The 15,037-nt window shown below is 45.5% G+C and overlaps 1 protein-coding gene across 2 annotated transcripts in view; it reads left to right on the plus strand.

Moving 5' to 3' along the window:
- The window catches only part of HSD17B14 (hydroxysteroid 17-beta dehydrogenase 14), a 104,323-nt gene that overhangs the window by 26,850 nt on the left and 62,436 nt on the right, over positions 1-15,037 (plus strand). The window lies entirely within an intron of this gene.

Consider the following 15,037-nt stretch of genomic DNA (forward strand, 5'->3'; position numbering starts at 1 on the left):
CAGGGACCGCTTGCCTGGTGGTTGTCCGTCTGCAGGGGGTGGGGTGCTGGTGTGGTTGTCCTGTGGCGGACGTCCTGTCCACTAGCGCCGGCAGAGGTGGTGGGCAGTTTATCGTCGTGGCTAGTGTCCGGGGCCCCTTGGAGTGCCACGGTGTCCCTCAAGGTCTGCTGTAGGTCCTTCAGCACCCCTACGATGGTGCCCAGGGCGGAGCTGATGGTCCTGAGCTCCTCCCTGAACCCCAAATACAGTTCGTCCTGCAGACGCAGGGTCTCCTGCAACTTGTCCAGGACCGTCGCCATCGTCTCCTGGGAGTGGTGGTATGCTCCCATGATGGAGGATAGGGCCTCATGGAGAGTTGGTTCCCTTGGCCTGTCCTCCCTCTGTCGCACAGCAGCCCTCCCAGTTCCCCTATGTTCCTGGGCCTCCGTCCCCTGGACCGTGTGCCCACTACCACTGCCCCCAGGTCCCTGTTCTTGTTGGGGTGGTGGGTTACCCTGGGTGCCCTGTAGTGGTGGACACACCGCTGATTGACCTGTCCTGGGTAGGGAGGTTTGGGCCCGCTGGGTGGGTGCTGTGCTGGTGTTACCAGAGGGTGGAAGGTCGGTGTTGGGCTGTGCCTGTGCAAGGGGAACCGACTGTCCTCAGGCCCACGATGGTCCGGGCTGGTCATCAAGATCCAGTAGGGCAGTGCTGCTCTTGTCACTGTGGGCCTCTTCTGGGGGTGGAGTGGTGTTGTCTGGACCCTCTGGTGTGGTGACGGTCCTTCGGGTTCCTGCAGGGGCACAAGAGCATGATTATTGCATGTGTGTGTAATGGTGTGCAATGGGGGGGTGTGTGTGTGTGAACCCCAGTGCAAGCATTCCTGTGTGGGGGCTTGAGTGATGATGGTTAGGGGGTGTTATGGGTATGTGCAGTGAGCATGCTTTAGTGAGGGGTGACCATGCGTAGTTGTGTCATGCAGGGCTTGGTGTTGGGATGGGTGGTTTGTGTTATGGGTACATTAGTGAGGATTTGGAGTGATAGGGGAGGGGGTGATGGTGGGGGTGTGTGACAGCATGCAGGTAGGTTGGGGGCTATGATAGTTAAGATTTGACTTACCAGTGTCCCATCCTCCACCGACTCCTCCGAGGCCCTCAGGATGCAAGATGGTCAAGACTTGCTCCTCCTATGTTGTTAGTTGTGGGGGAGGAGGTGGGGGTCCGCCGCCAGTCCGCTGCACCGCGATGTTGTGCCTGGAGACCGTTGAACGCACCTTCCCCCGTAGGTCGTTCCACCTCTTCCTGATGTCCTCCCTATTTCTTGGGTGCTGTCCCACGGCGTTCACCCTGTCCACTATTCTGCGCCATAACTCCATCTTCCTGGCTATTGATGTGTGCTGTACCTGTGAGCCAAATAGCTGTGGCTCTACCCGGACGATTTCCTCCACCATGACCCGGAGCTCCTCCTCGGAGAAGCGGGGGTGTCTTTGGCGTGCCATGGGGTGGTGTGGGTGAGGTGTGGGGTGGTGTATGTGTTGATGAGTGTGGTGAGTGTAATGGTGTGTGGTGTTTTGTGCTTGGATGTTGTGTGGGTGATGGTGTTGTGTGCCTCTGTGTGATGGGGTTGTCAATTGCTGTGCTCTCTCTCTGGCCTTCTTTCAGAATTTCTGGTCGTAGGGGTTTGTGGGTGATGTGGGTGTGTGTTTTATATTGTGTTGGGTGTGTGGGAGTGGTGTGTGTATGTGTTTCAGGTGTGTGTATTTCGAAATGTCCAATGTGGCGGTGTTTTGTAGATGTGTGTGTATTTTGAGCGCGGCGGTGTGTACCGCCAATGGAATACCGCGGTTGAATGACCGCCGCGTGGATTAGTGGGTCGTAATAGCATGGGCGTGTTTCTGTTGGCGTGGAGGTGGAGGATTTGTTTCCGCATGTTTATCACTGACCTTTGGTGTGGCGGTGTTGTGTGGGTGTCTGAATTTCGGCAGATTCCGAGATGTGTGTCATAGCTGTGGCGGTCTACCGTGGCCGCAGCGGTGTATTGGCGGTCTTCTGCATGGCGGTAAGCGCCTTTTACCACCAATGTTGTAATGACCCCCTTTGTAACAAAACTTGTGCCTTACAACAATCTGTGCTTCCTAGTAGTTTTTCGGTCTTGGTCCTATACGGTGCGCATGCGCTGTCTCTACCCGAGACATGCTGTAGCTACTTCATGGGCTTCATCCTGCCCATTGGCTTCCTATTTGCTGACTCCATCATAACTCTACTATTCTCTCTCCCCATTTACCCAAGGTCTGCTTTTGTCACGCCTCTTCCTGTCGTTACCGCTCCCTGAGAGCAGAGACTAAGTACGCTATCCCTCTACTGCTATAATTTTATCACAATTTTAGGGAATTATTTTTTTTGGCTTGAGAGCCGCCCTAAGGAGTGCTATGTTTTCACTTGCTCCAGCAACTTTGTAAAGAGCGCTTGTGTTTTCACTTGCTCTTTAAACAAAGGGAGTGGGAGATTGGAGGCTTTTGTGCTGCAGCTACAACCAAGGACACTCAAAAACCTGTTTGATGTTGGTGTGCTCTTCCTTGCTCCAAGCACCATAGACAGTGCTAGTGTTTACTCTTGCTGTTTAAGCAATGGGAGCAGAAGAATGGAGGTTTTCGCACTGCAGCTACTCTCTTCTTTTAGTGGAAAGAGTCACTTGCTGAACTCCTCCTCCTCCTCCTCCTCCTCCTTTGGTAAATATATTCATCCTGCATATGCATACGCCCCATCGGCACCGTATTGTGCCCTGCGCTTGTACTCCGGAGTAAAAAGCCTGGCATAGCCTGAGAAATTTGAAATGCAAACAGCAGCCCGTGGGAGCTGAGGCAGAACAAATCAGCTTTTTATGGAATGCAGATGAAATGGTCATGTCGACAGATGTTGATCTTCTAATCACTTTTCATGTAAGTGCCTGCAAGTTTTTGGGTTTGTTTGAGTCGAGTACGTTTAGCTTGGCATATATGTTTAAAGGAACATGTTGTGTTCACCAAAATGTCTTTTCCTTTGGATGGAGTGCTCTGCTTTGGGCAGATCAGCAGCCACCACTCTTCACAAAGGAGTAACAGGGCTTCAGCTGCAGGCACTTGTTTTCATATGCTACAGAGCCACAGGCAGTAGCTTGTGCAGAGGAGACAGATAACCTAAGGTCATCCAGAGAGTTTCTATTTTATCATTATACTGACACAGGGAGGCCTGCCAGGCATGGTGAGTGTAACAAGGACTCCAGTGTCTCCATCATGCACTTAGCCCCTGCCAGCATGGAGATTCTGTGCAGTGACACACTGGTTAAGTTTGACAAAGAGCATAGTTGCTGTAAATCATGGCCACTTCCCTCATTAGAGGCAAAGCTCTGCGCACACCAACTCAAGAAAATAATTGTTGCAACGTACTGTAGGGACATCCAACTTACTTCTCATATGTGCTTTGCATCTTAATTCTAAAAACAGTGGTGAGCTTTCAGAGTTACTGTAACAGAAGCTCACATTGGTGAAGTTGCGGGTCTCCATCTGCCGAAGCATGCAGTGGCGAGCATAGACTGCCAACAAGTATGTGCTGTAAAAAGGTTTTAAGAAGCCAAAATCTTATTTATGTGTATTTTGCCAGGAATGGGAGGGAGCAAGGGAGTTACCAGCTGAGCTGTGAAATGTTTGCTTTAAGGGAAGGCTGTATAAGAGAAATGCATCATGTCCAGTCTGGGTATTACTAGAAACAACATTTTTGAAGCAGGGGCAGCCTTTGCATAGTTAGTGCTCTGGGTGAAACCAACTTTGGTGCCCCTGTACCCTTTGAATAAAATATTTCCCTAGCTTCTGTTAGCTTAGGAAATACATATTTTAATTTGCATCCTGAAAATGAGTATCCTGTACTTAGCAGTGGAAACCAAACTGCAAGTACCACACTGCAAAAAGAAAATACAGAATGTAATACATGCCCACAATGAGCATTGAGCAATTTTTTAGCTATGACCTGACCCTGGGCCTAAGCCCTATCACCCCACTGATCCTGTGTATGCCTTTTACCTAGTAGAAAAAAGACAAGCAACGTTGTTGTGGAGGGATGGAGAGTTCTCTGCTACCCAAGACCTTCCCTACCTCCCTGGCAGTGTGCTGCTCTCTCCTGCCTGCCCCATGCTGTTGATGGGCTTCGTAGGTGACTTGTTTTCACAGGTCAGTCACTGACTCACTCAGTTAAGGGCCTGCTCTGAGCACACATCTCTCTTTCTCCTGCTCACCTTCCATGAACCTCTTTGTCAACAGCAGCAAATGGAAGGTGAGGGGCCTGGTGAGGGAGTAGGATAAGGAAAGGAGGGCAGGGAGGAGATTGTTTTAGAAGCAGGATGCGAGCAGCTGGAAAAATGATTAAAAGGCAGTTTACCAAAATCAGATCAGTGAGCGACTGCTGTGTGGCCTGTACACATAGGCATGTGTGCCCCTCTGACCATCAGCACCCCGAGCATGGGGCCACCTCCCCCATGCTAAAGGCCGGCCCTGTTTGGAAGCAACATGTTATCTTTTTGCGCATTGTGTAGCAGCCTATCTTACACTGTGTATAATGCAAGTTTAAAATAATGACTTGAACGTTAAAACATCAAAGAGGACATGACTCCGGCTTCAGGTGGTTGGATTTATCTAAAGACTCAAACGCTCTTGCAGGGGAGCAGAAACAGCTGCTGGATGCCATTCACAATATTTTAGCCAGTTTCGGGGCGGGGGGATGAGAGGACAGAAAAGAAAAACAACATTGTTTCACCTTTCAAGAAGGCGGCTCCCTCAGCACTGCAGTAGATAGACAGCATTCATTTAACTCCACATAGTTCCACACAACACCACACAATTCCATATTTATACTCCACAAAATACCACTCAGCACCAACTCCACCTAATTACACTGTATTCAGTACCACATAAATCCACTCTGTGCCACATAATACAAATCCACATAAATACACTGCACACAATGCCACATAATTCCACTCAACATAATTTCACTAAAGCCACACAGTTCCATGCCACACAATTCAACTCGACACATTTCCACACACACTACATAATTCCACATCAAGCCACATAATTCAACTCAACACAATTCCAACTACACACCACATATGTCCAAATCACAACACAGAATTCCACATCATGCCACAACATTCAACACCACACCACATAATTCCACTGCACTACATGCCACTCAACGGCACACAATTGCACTCCATGACACACAATCCCACTCCTCATAATTGCAGCACACTCAATCCCACATAATTATCCATGTTCCACTGCACACCATGCCACACAATTCCATTATACATAACTCCACACCATAAATTTCCACGCCACACAATTCCACAACAGATATTCCCAATCCAGCCCACATAATTCCAGTCAACACAATATACATCCACTCCATTCCGTAACACATGGCTAAAGGACAGCGACATTGACAACCCCTATAGCTCTCAGATTGCCGAGACCCGTTGGCTATACCAATGCTTGTTTAAACTTTTCTTAAGTCTTTCTTTCTTGTATGTTGACATGTGTACAGTCTATGGAAGACATTAAGAAACTGTCCAACAGAATGGTAGTTTATATTAAGTGTCCAGTTCACTAAGGTAATTTACGAGTAGTAAAGTTGCGAGGGCGGAGTCTCCGCACTACCTTTGTGAATAAGACCCTAAGGGGGTCATTCCGACCATGGCGGTAAATACCGCCAGGGCCGGGGACTGCGGGAGCACCGCCAACAGGCTGGCGGTGCTCCCTTGGGCATTCTGACCGCGGCGGTTCGGCCGCGGTCAGAACAGAAAAACCGGCGTCTCCCGCCGGTTTTCCGCTGCCCTGGGAATCCCCCATGGCGGCGCAGCTTGGTGCGCCGCCATGGGGGATTCCAACCCCCAGGAACAGGATGGCGGTGAGGGGTGTCGTGGGGCCCCTGGGGGCCCCTGCAGTGCCCATGCCAATGGCATGGGCACTGCAGGGGCCCCCGTAAGAGGGCCCCACTTTGTATTTCAGTGTCTGCATTGCAGACACTGAAATATGCGACTGGTGCCACTGCACCCGTCGCACATCCTCCACTCCGCCGGCTCCATTCGGAGCCGGCATCCTCATGGAGGGCCGTTTCCCACTGGGCTGGCGGGCGGCCTTTTGGCGGTCGCCCGCCAGCCCTGTGGGAAACCCAGAATGACCGCCGCGGTCTTTTGACCGCGGTACGGTCTTCTGGCGGTTCCCTCCAGGCGGGCGGCTCCCGCCGCCCGCCGGGGTCAGAATGACCCCCTAAATGTTTACATGCTCATATCTCACAAAAGACAGTTGACGTTTGATATATTTATGTTTCTTCAAAGCTCTGAGGGCCTTTTTGAAATAACTGCACTTTAAGGGGGCTATCATTACCAGTGGCCTCTTAGCTACAATGTGGGCGATAACCAACCCATCCCAATTAAGAGATCTGCAGGGACCCTGCCGTACTGTTCACTTTCTTACGGAAATTTCAGTTACTGAAAGCAGCAGAAATCTCCTTGTGTCATTGATGGGAAATACTGGCATTATGAGAGGAATCGGATCCAAAATCACTGATTTCCCCCGGATGTTTTTTAGGGGACCCTCCGGTCCAATTTCCTATGGGCTGGCCTTTCCCCATCAGTGCTGTCACCCGTACTCCAGTGGGGTTAACTCTGGGGGTGGGGAAGAGCTGGTACATATGTGTATCACTTATAATGAGGTCCATAAAATACTAAAAAGAAACATCTTTAGGACAAGAAACGCCCAAGGGAATGGGCAGAGGCAAAGCGAGAGGCGGCCAGGGCTGCAAGCCGCACTGGCCACTCACGACGCTGGCCGCCTCTGCGCCACTCTGTATGTGTCTCTCACGCCGGACACAGGCCCTGCTGACGTGTATCTGATCATATATCAGGGCTTTTAGTCCCAGACAAAAAAATACAATTTAAAATTACACGTATCGAAATCTGAGGCCCAGATACAAGCCCAAACGCTTTTATAGCGTTTGCATGCTAGGCAGTACTTTTTTTTTTTAACATTAAATCTATGACGCTGCAGGCCTGCAACCACGGTAACTTTTGAGACTGACGACTCTATCTTTCCTAACAGATGTAAGCTCGTTGGCTAGCGTTATTAAATAAAAAGAATACAGTTGTGTTGGAGGCAGGGATGCATAACTAACATCAGAGCAAACATGGTTCCCAAGACCGATCCCACCCTGGCTGCCTGGGAAGTTCTGTTGACACTGAGGCAGGACATAAGAATGGGTGAGGAGTGTTTTAATGAGCAGGGAGACTGCAGATCATATGAAGACAGATCTCAGGTTCAGACGTCTCTCTTGGGGAACTCGCATCAGCCATTTTCGACCTATTGTACCCTGGTGGGGTGAGCAGCAGCTCAAATGAATTAAGCACCTGTCGCCGAGTGACGGTGTCTGGACGGGCCCCAACAGGTCCCACCAAAGGAGTGGTCATCCGTAGACTATCTCCTATCCAATTTGAAGGGAAGCAAAATGTGAATTAACTTATGCCTTTTGGTGGTAATTGGGCTTGAAGAATAAATAGCTCCTGGGCACAAACCACAAGGTGCCACTGGAGCTGCAGTAATACCACCATAAAAAGTGGAAAGCCCAGCGACTGAGGACGAGGAAGCCACATTTTCATCAACAAATAAGTGAAAGGAGCACAGAGGGATTGTAAGATTTGGACCCTCCGGATCCCTGTTGGAATTTAGAAGGAGACCACATCAACCAAAGCAGTGTCTGATCATCAAGAAATCTAGTAATAGAGCCTCAGATGGTGCTCCTGTTGGGAGGGAACCAAAAAGCACCAGAATAAATCTAGTTCACAATCTGTGGTTTGAGACCTCGTGCTCGGAGGATTCTGCAGTCAAAGACTGGAGAACATTGAGATCGTGCTGGGACGTGCTGCAGGCTAGGGTAAGTTAAACATTAAATTTTTCTTTGTAAAATGTTTTTTTGATTTCATTAATGTAATGTAACTGATGGTCTGCAATAACGGGTCAAGTTATGCTCGTATAGCGCTCCAGCGTTTTCATATGTCACCAGCTGCCACTGTTGGCCATGTGAAAATCTGTTGAGCAATTGCTAATTCACTTTACCTACACTCCCTTTATTCACAGCCCTGGCAAAAAGTATATTTCTGTCTTTTTTGGGGGACCATTTCCATTCTTTTCCAGTGCGGGAATAGTTTGGACAGGAGTTGGTGTATGTTAATATGTAATTTTGTGGGTGTACTCGCACGCTCCGTGCATAATAATCCTTTAATGATCACTTATCACCTACTTCCAGCCCTGGTGAGAAGGTTTGCACAAAGGTGGTGAAATCAGAGCCTTGTTGAAATACAAAGCTCGATGTAATTTGAGCCTTTGCATAATCAGAGATGCTATTGTCAGAGCTCTAACATATTAACACTGCCATCTTTTCCCAACTCATGGCATGGCACCAAAAAGAACACGATTTTTTTTTTCTTCAGGACAAGTAGTTGTAGGAAGAATCATGTCCCATAGACAAGAAAGCATTTTTATGACATTCCACAATGCTGCAGAGGTAATCTTCCCTCCCATAATAATGGGTCTCATTGTCACAAAATGTTAAAATTACTACGTTCACTTCCCCATAATACCCAAACATCACAGTCCTAGTTTCACACCTGTCTTAGAGGGTGAGGCCTTCCAGGAATAGCGAGAGGGTGTCTGTGGCATGCTAAGTGATAATTTCAGGAATGATTAAATATCTTTTGACACTTGTGAAAAAGATTTTGTCATTGACAAGAGTGAGAGGTTACATTATTGCAAGCTTCTCCTTCACAATCTCTCTTCCCACAACCGAATATCAGTGACAAGTCACTTTCATAGGTACAATTTCTCTAGAAGGCTTATCTCAAATATACAACCCAATATTACTCCAGCCATACACCGATGGCTCTAAATGGATAGCAGGGAGAATCGTTTGTATAAGATAATAACACAAAACCAATGGCAAACTTCATAAAGGTAACGGCGGGATGAACATGCAGCATACAAAATAGGAAAACTCTCTAAAAATTAACATTTTATTTTTAGCAAACACCAAATAAACTAAATTTTAACCCAGTATGTACTGACAATGCTAGTGAGTGGGGTGTGGGAAGAAAGTTGTGCATGGTGGGCATATTGGAAATCTTGGGTCATATCGAAGAAGTGTTTGGTTACCTAATTCCTGCAGATTCAGTGACTAACATTATAGGTTTGAGACCCACACACATGGAAGAAAAGTGACCAAATACAAATAAAGCATACGGCCAAACAAGCAATAGCATCCATCGGAAAAAGGGATCCTTGTCTACATTATTGGATTTGCCGAGGCGACGCTGGAAATACTTCCACATGTTACAAGAAACAAGCATAATGGAAGTTAAATGTCCGCCTGTATTAGATGGCCTTAAATATCAAATACCATCTCTGTTTTATCCGAGGAAGTATAGGGTCTTAAACTCCTGTGGGACCCATAGCCGATATGATCATACTGTGTTGAGTGATTGAAGGATAAGCCGTGAGGATTAAAGAAAGTGGGTGTAAGAGGAGATTTGAAACTGTTATGTGACACGGTGAATGCCGAACTGCTGTCTCGGAGTATTGGAAGGTCAGGGCGAAGTGAGAGAAAGAGAATGCTTTATTCTAATGAACCCTCTAAAATAGAAGTAATTTTTGAAAGAGCTGTCTAAGATATTAGTTTTATTTTTTAAAAAATGTGGTGTGTGGGGGGCATACTGTGTAGCAATCTTGCTATGATGTTCCTGGCCCTCAGTTTCTATTACCTCTGTATTCATCAATAGAGATCTCAGCGACATAGTGGTCTAGTTATTGGGTATACAGTTTATAAATATCAAAGCTCTTGTTCTTAAAACTCAACCAAACCAACAACATGGATGCCTCCAAAATAAAGTTACTTGTTATGTTTTAGGGCACCACGAATCTTGGTGTCAAGAGAGTTGTGACCTGGGGTCTTGTAAATGGCATCAAGGTAAAGCAGAGTTCACTTTTCTCAAAGGCAAATAAAGGTCCAAACTGGTCTGAAGCTTTAGAAATGTTGGCGATGTACAGTGTATTCAGTGGTGTGAAGGCGTCAAACCCCTTGGCCTCAGTGGACCTGGAAAAGTGCGTACATGGGCATTCTAAGGGTACAGTGTGGCATATATTCATATTTATGACCTATACTTTTGGGAGTCCTAAACTATAATCTCTTCCTTTTCTGCCTTTGTTACAATAGCTTGAGTAGTGTAACAAAGATTAATCTTATTTTAATGGTCTGGCTTGACAGCGTAGCTGATGCCAGACAATTATGTGGGAATCACCATGAGAGAGGCTTTGGTTCCGTCCACATGTTGGTAGCCAGAGTAAATGTTTTGATTGGGCAGAAGTTGTGTACTTCCATAAAACAAATGCTCTCCTTCCAAACAGCTGTCATAATTTTAATAACTTATCCAGCTGAACTTTCAGAAGCACACAACTGACATTGCAGTGCTCTTTAAAGGCTCTTAGATAAGTAGATCATTTATGCTTTATACTGTTTTCTCTGGTAGTAGCACAAATGGAAGGTGGACAGTTATTTACCTACATGGATTTTTAAGCCTAGCTTGAAAGTACAACTGTCACCTAACCTTGTAGATTACCGCAATGTTCTTCTACGGTTCTATGCTTCCGTATAAATAAATATCCATTCCCATGCTATCTACATTAATGCTCCACATTACACATACAGTTTCTTTAAAGCCAGACCTATTGGCATTGCTAATGCTTGTTTATTTTGAGATTTTCACTTATTTGGATTGTTCGTGTATGGTACTCTTGGATTATGTTAGGGCCTTGACATACAAATTTCCACAACGTGTTTGACAGGTCTGCTGCAGTCTTCATACTGACATGTGTTTTGTCACAGCTCTCTGGAATGGCTTACAAGGCACTTGTATGTTTCTTCTGCTCTGCAAACCGTGATCCAACATTAATGGTCTTTGGTACTAAGAAGAATCTACTTGGATGTCCAAAGACCATTTCATACATAATTGAGAAGTAGGTTGTTCATGGTTCAGACTCGCCAGTGGCTTAGCAGGAAAGCACCTATGTATCAGCATGACCCTTGCTTTGGACTAATGCAATGGTCTCTAGGAATCCTGCCTTGACCCAACTGAGACCAATCAGCCAGCAAAATTGGGATCATGACCATGTGTTTGCCAGACACTGATGTAAATACTCACCTCGCTATCCAGATGATGTTAAAGTTACTGAGTTGTTGGCGGTCAGTTTGGGTTCAGTTTTAGTGACCGTGTTGTTAATCCTGAGCAGATTTAAAGTTTTCTCTTTTCAAATTGAAATCTCTTCTGCCAATCTGGAAACATGCAGCTTCTTTTGTTTGCCCAGTTTTCACAGGTTTTTTCAGGATTTTGGGATCCAAGTCAGGCCAGTTTGAACTTCCCTGGGTGTTTTTGTTGATTGAGCTAGAGCACCAACAGAAGGTCATAGTTACTATGCATGAGCTGTCAACAGAGGGAGGGGGCGGTAGGTGGATTTATTCTACCAGGGGAAACTTCATTTTAGTAACGAAAGGAATAGGAAGCGTCCCCTCACCCACAGCATCCATCAGCTAAAGCTTGTTTCCAAAAAAGGAGTGTCAGCACAGGGATGTGCAGACTGTCTTGTTCTCAGTAGGCAAAATGTAGGGTGACACTGTCTTGAGCACTCATGCATACAATATCCCAAATGGGCATCACTGTTCAGTCAGTTACATTGAAACATGCACAGACACACACACACATATCACACGAATGTCACTCATGCGTCTCACAATTCATGATAGGTAAGGGACCTCACTTAAGAGGGTGAGGGGTTGAAGAGCCTTTCTCAATGAGATCCAGTAGATAATCCTTCAACAGGGTTAGATGGAAAAGGCATGTATCCCTGAACTGTAATTATGCTCCCAGTACCACATTTACCTTGTAGGAGATGAGTTAACGGGGCAGTAGCAATCCTCATTGGGGGTTGTAATGAAATGTGTGTTTTGACCACTGACTTTGTGTTGCACCACTTTGCACTTGGCTTAGCTGCTCACCGTCACATCAGTGTTCACACATTTTGTATTCAGTTTAGCTTCAGATTCATTCTGCCTATTGACTTTATCGTAGCATTAGACACTGCCATGTTAAAGGCTGCCAGTTATTTTCCACATTGTAAACTGTGCATTCTGTCTTGTTTTCGTGCTTTTTCTCACCAAGGGCTTTGGTTGATAAGGATGCACTCACACGGAAGGGAACAGCCTTGTTTTGACTTGACATCTTGGGATTGTGGCCAAACCCCAACGTCTTATTTTCAAAGTATACCTAAACTAGCCAGCATGTTTGAATCTCAAAAGGAGGGTTTTTTCCAGAAAGCTCCTTTGTTTTTTTAAGATATAAAAACAGACCCAGTGCGACAGTGAGAGAGTCAGTGGCCTCAATCAGGATTCAGGCGTCGGATGCCTCATATAGATTTCCCGTGAGGGTGGAGCTCTCTCTCTTTCGCAGTCGAATGGGGTCATCGGCTTGCTGGCATGAGAAAGATGAAGCACCTGACAGGCCCTACGTTAATGCATTTGTATTAATTATTTGCTTTGCATTATAATCTAGATACATATATTTGCTGTGTATATTGCAGTGGAGAATCGTTTGATATGTTTTCATTTCATTGCCGTGACTATTTTTAAACGTGTGCTTTCAACATGCTAATCTCCTTTTAGGAACCTCATGTAGTGAAATAATAAATGTATTTTTTGGACTAAGAAGTTCATTCCAGAGATGTTTTTGTCAGTGTATGAGTTTTCCAGCTCTGTCATTAGAGAAAAGCAAAACAGGGATCTGGGACCACCTTGTGTGACCACTTACTCTGCTGAATAAATGCAATGTAAAGACATGGAGCACCTCTGGTACATTCGCAAACATCGACGTTCGCTGCAGGAAAAACACAAGGCAGGCAAGAACGTATGTGTAGCACAACTTTTCAAGCCAGGCTCAAAAACATAGAAGAATTGTATAGGGTAAAACCTCGAAGTTTGTGCTCAACCATATTATGAAATTAGGGTCTGCATGTAGATCGGGGTAGATGGGTCTTCACCCCTTTTTAGAGTTCCCAGTTATCTACTTCAAGGTGTATGTTCTGAGCAGGGCCTGGGCAGCTGCCACCATTTGGCACCATAGGCTACAGTGACTCCAAAGTCATCATTGTTTCTGTTCTGAAAGAAATGGTGTACTGTCAGACAGCCAAAGAGGGCCAAGAAGTCAAAGACTCTGACCCCACAATAGCTTCTGACAAGGGAGGAGTTGCAAGTGTTTAACTTTTAGGGTTTCTGCTGAAATGTTGATATTTTGTTGCTCATGCAGAACATTTGTTTTGATTAGTGTTTCTTTCATTTAAATTCTTAAGATATGTAATCCTCAGCTAAGATATAAGCTCCATAAGTAATAGATGTTCGTTCATGTTCATTATGTAAGTATTTCATTTCTGTAACACAACTCTGGGTTCTGCTGTCCCTTTAAGGGCAGGCAGATGGTTAGAAACTGTGTTCATTGGCACAATTTAAATGAACCCATCGACAGACTTCCAGTTGCATGTCCTGCTTTCTTTTCTTTCTCCTTTTTGGTGAGCTATTTGCACATTTTGGTGACTGTAAAGGTACAGCTTTGTTAGTACTGGTGTGCAGGAGGAGAGGGCGTGACAAGACACTTCATCATGTGCAACTCTCTCTCTGTGTAACAAAATGGAAACCAAATTGATAGTTTGATATTTCCTGGTTGTATGCTTTAATTGAGCTATGCTGAAAATCCGGGTTAATTAAATAACCTGTAAAAGCTAAGATAATGAAAGTGAGTGCGTCAGATGTGTAGTTAACAATGTATGTTTGTCAACTACATAATGATTTCCCGAATACTGATATGTGGTTCAGTGCATCCCTCGATGTCAGTACCCAAATAATATAATATATAGTTACACAAAAATCTATGGCTTGGAAAGCCCATAAGTGGGGTCAGACACGCATAGAGGTGTGTCCTGCGGTACTTAGTGGTATTAGGTGAAAAACGAGTAACTCAAATTGACAGCAGCCGGCCCCTGAGACACCTAAGCACACACGAAATACTCTAAAGAGGGTCAGTTCTGTGGCTGTGTTGGAATCTTACTTCCTAAAAGTCCTGTGTGCACCCCCTTGAAGGGTGATTCTTCTAATATTTCCTACAGGTTTCTCCAGCCTGGGGTATTCTATGTGCTTTATTAGGGATAGTCCTTTTTCTTCTATGTGCAATTATTGCGGAATTACAAATACTCTGCAAAAAATGCTTGGGCGGCCATCGGCGTAATGACTATGGGAGTTATGGCCTCGTGTACAAAGTCATGAGAGGTACCAGCTCAATGTTTCCATTCATTTTGTAAAGTCACACGCAAACATTGCTTTAACAGCACGTGCGACCTCGACACACATCCAGTTCAACAGTTTTTGCTCGAACGATTCTCCTGTGAGTGAAAATTACACAAAACCGCATAAGCGTAATAGAAAAAAAATGAGGTGAAGTACGCAGAATACAATAGATTTACAAAACATTATGCTAATTTAAACAAAAGAAAATGCCTGAGTTTATCAATAATCTTGCAGGTAAACTTTTACTCACATTAGGTGTCTTTTTCCCACCTCGCAAATAAGCTGACCAGGTCAAATCCTGGTGAGACAGTCTAAGACTTCCATCTTTGTTACCTAGTTAAATTGAGTACCACAACTTGGGTACTAGGTAGAATCTTTTGGTTAGAGATCTTAGAAATGGCAAAAGTAAAATATTTAGGGCCTGATTACAACTTTGGAGGAGGGTGTTAATCCGTCCCAAATGTGACGGATATACCACCAAACATATTACGAGTTCCATAGGATATAATGGACTCCTAATACGGCTGGTGGTATATCCGTCTCATTTGGGACGGATTAGCACCCTCCTCCAAAATTGTAATCAGGCCCTTGGTGCC

This window comes from Pleurodeles waltl, chromosome 7 (assembly GCF_031143425.1).
Source record: "Pleurodeles waltl isolate 20211129_DDA chromosome 7, aPleWal1.hap1.20221129, whole genome shotgun sequence".
Lineage (NCBI taxonomy): Eukaryota > Metazoa > Chordata > Amphibia > Caudata > Salamandridae > Pleurodeles > Pleurodeles waltl.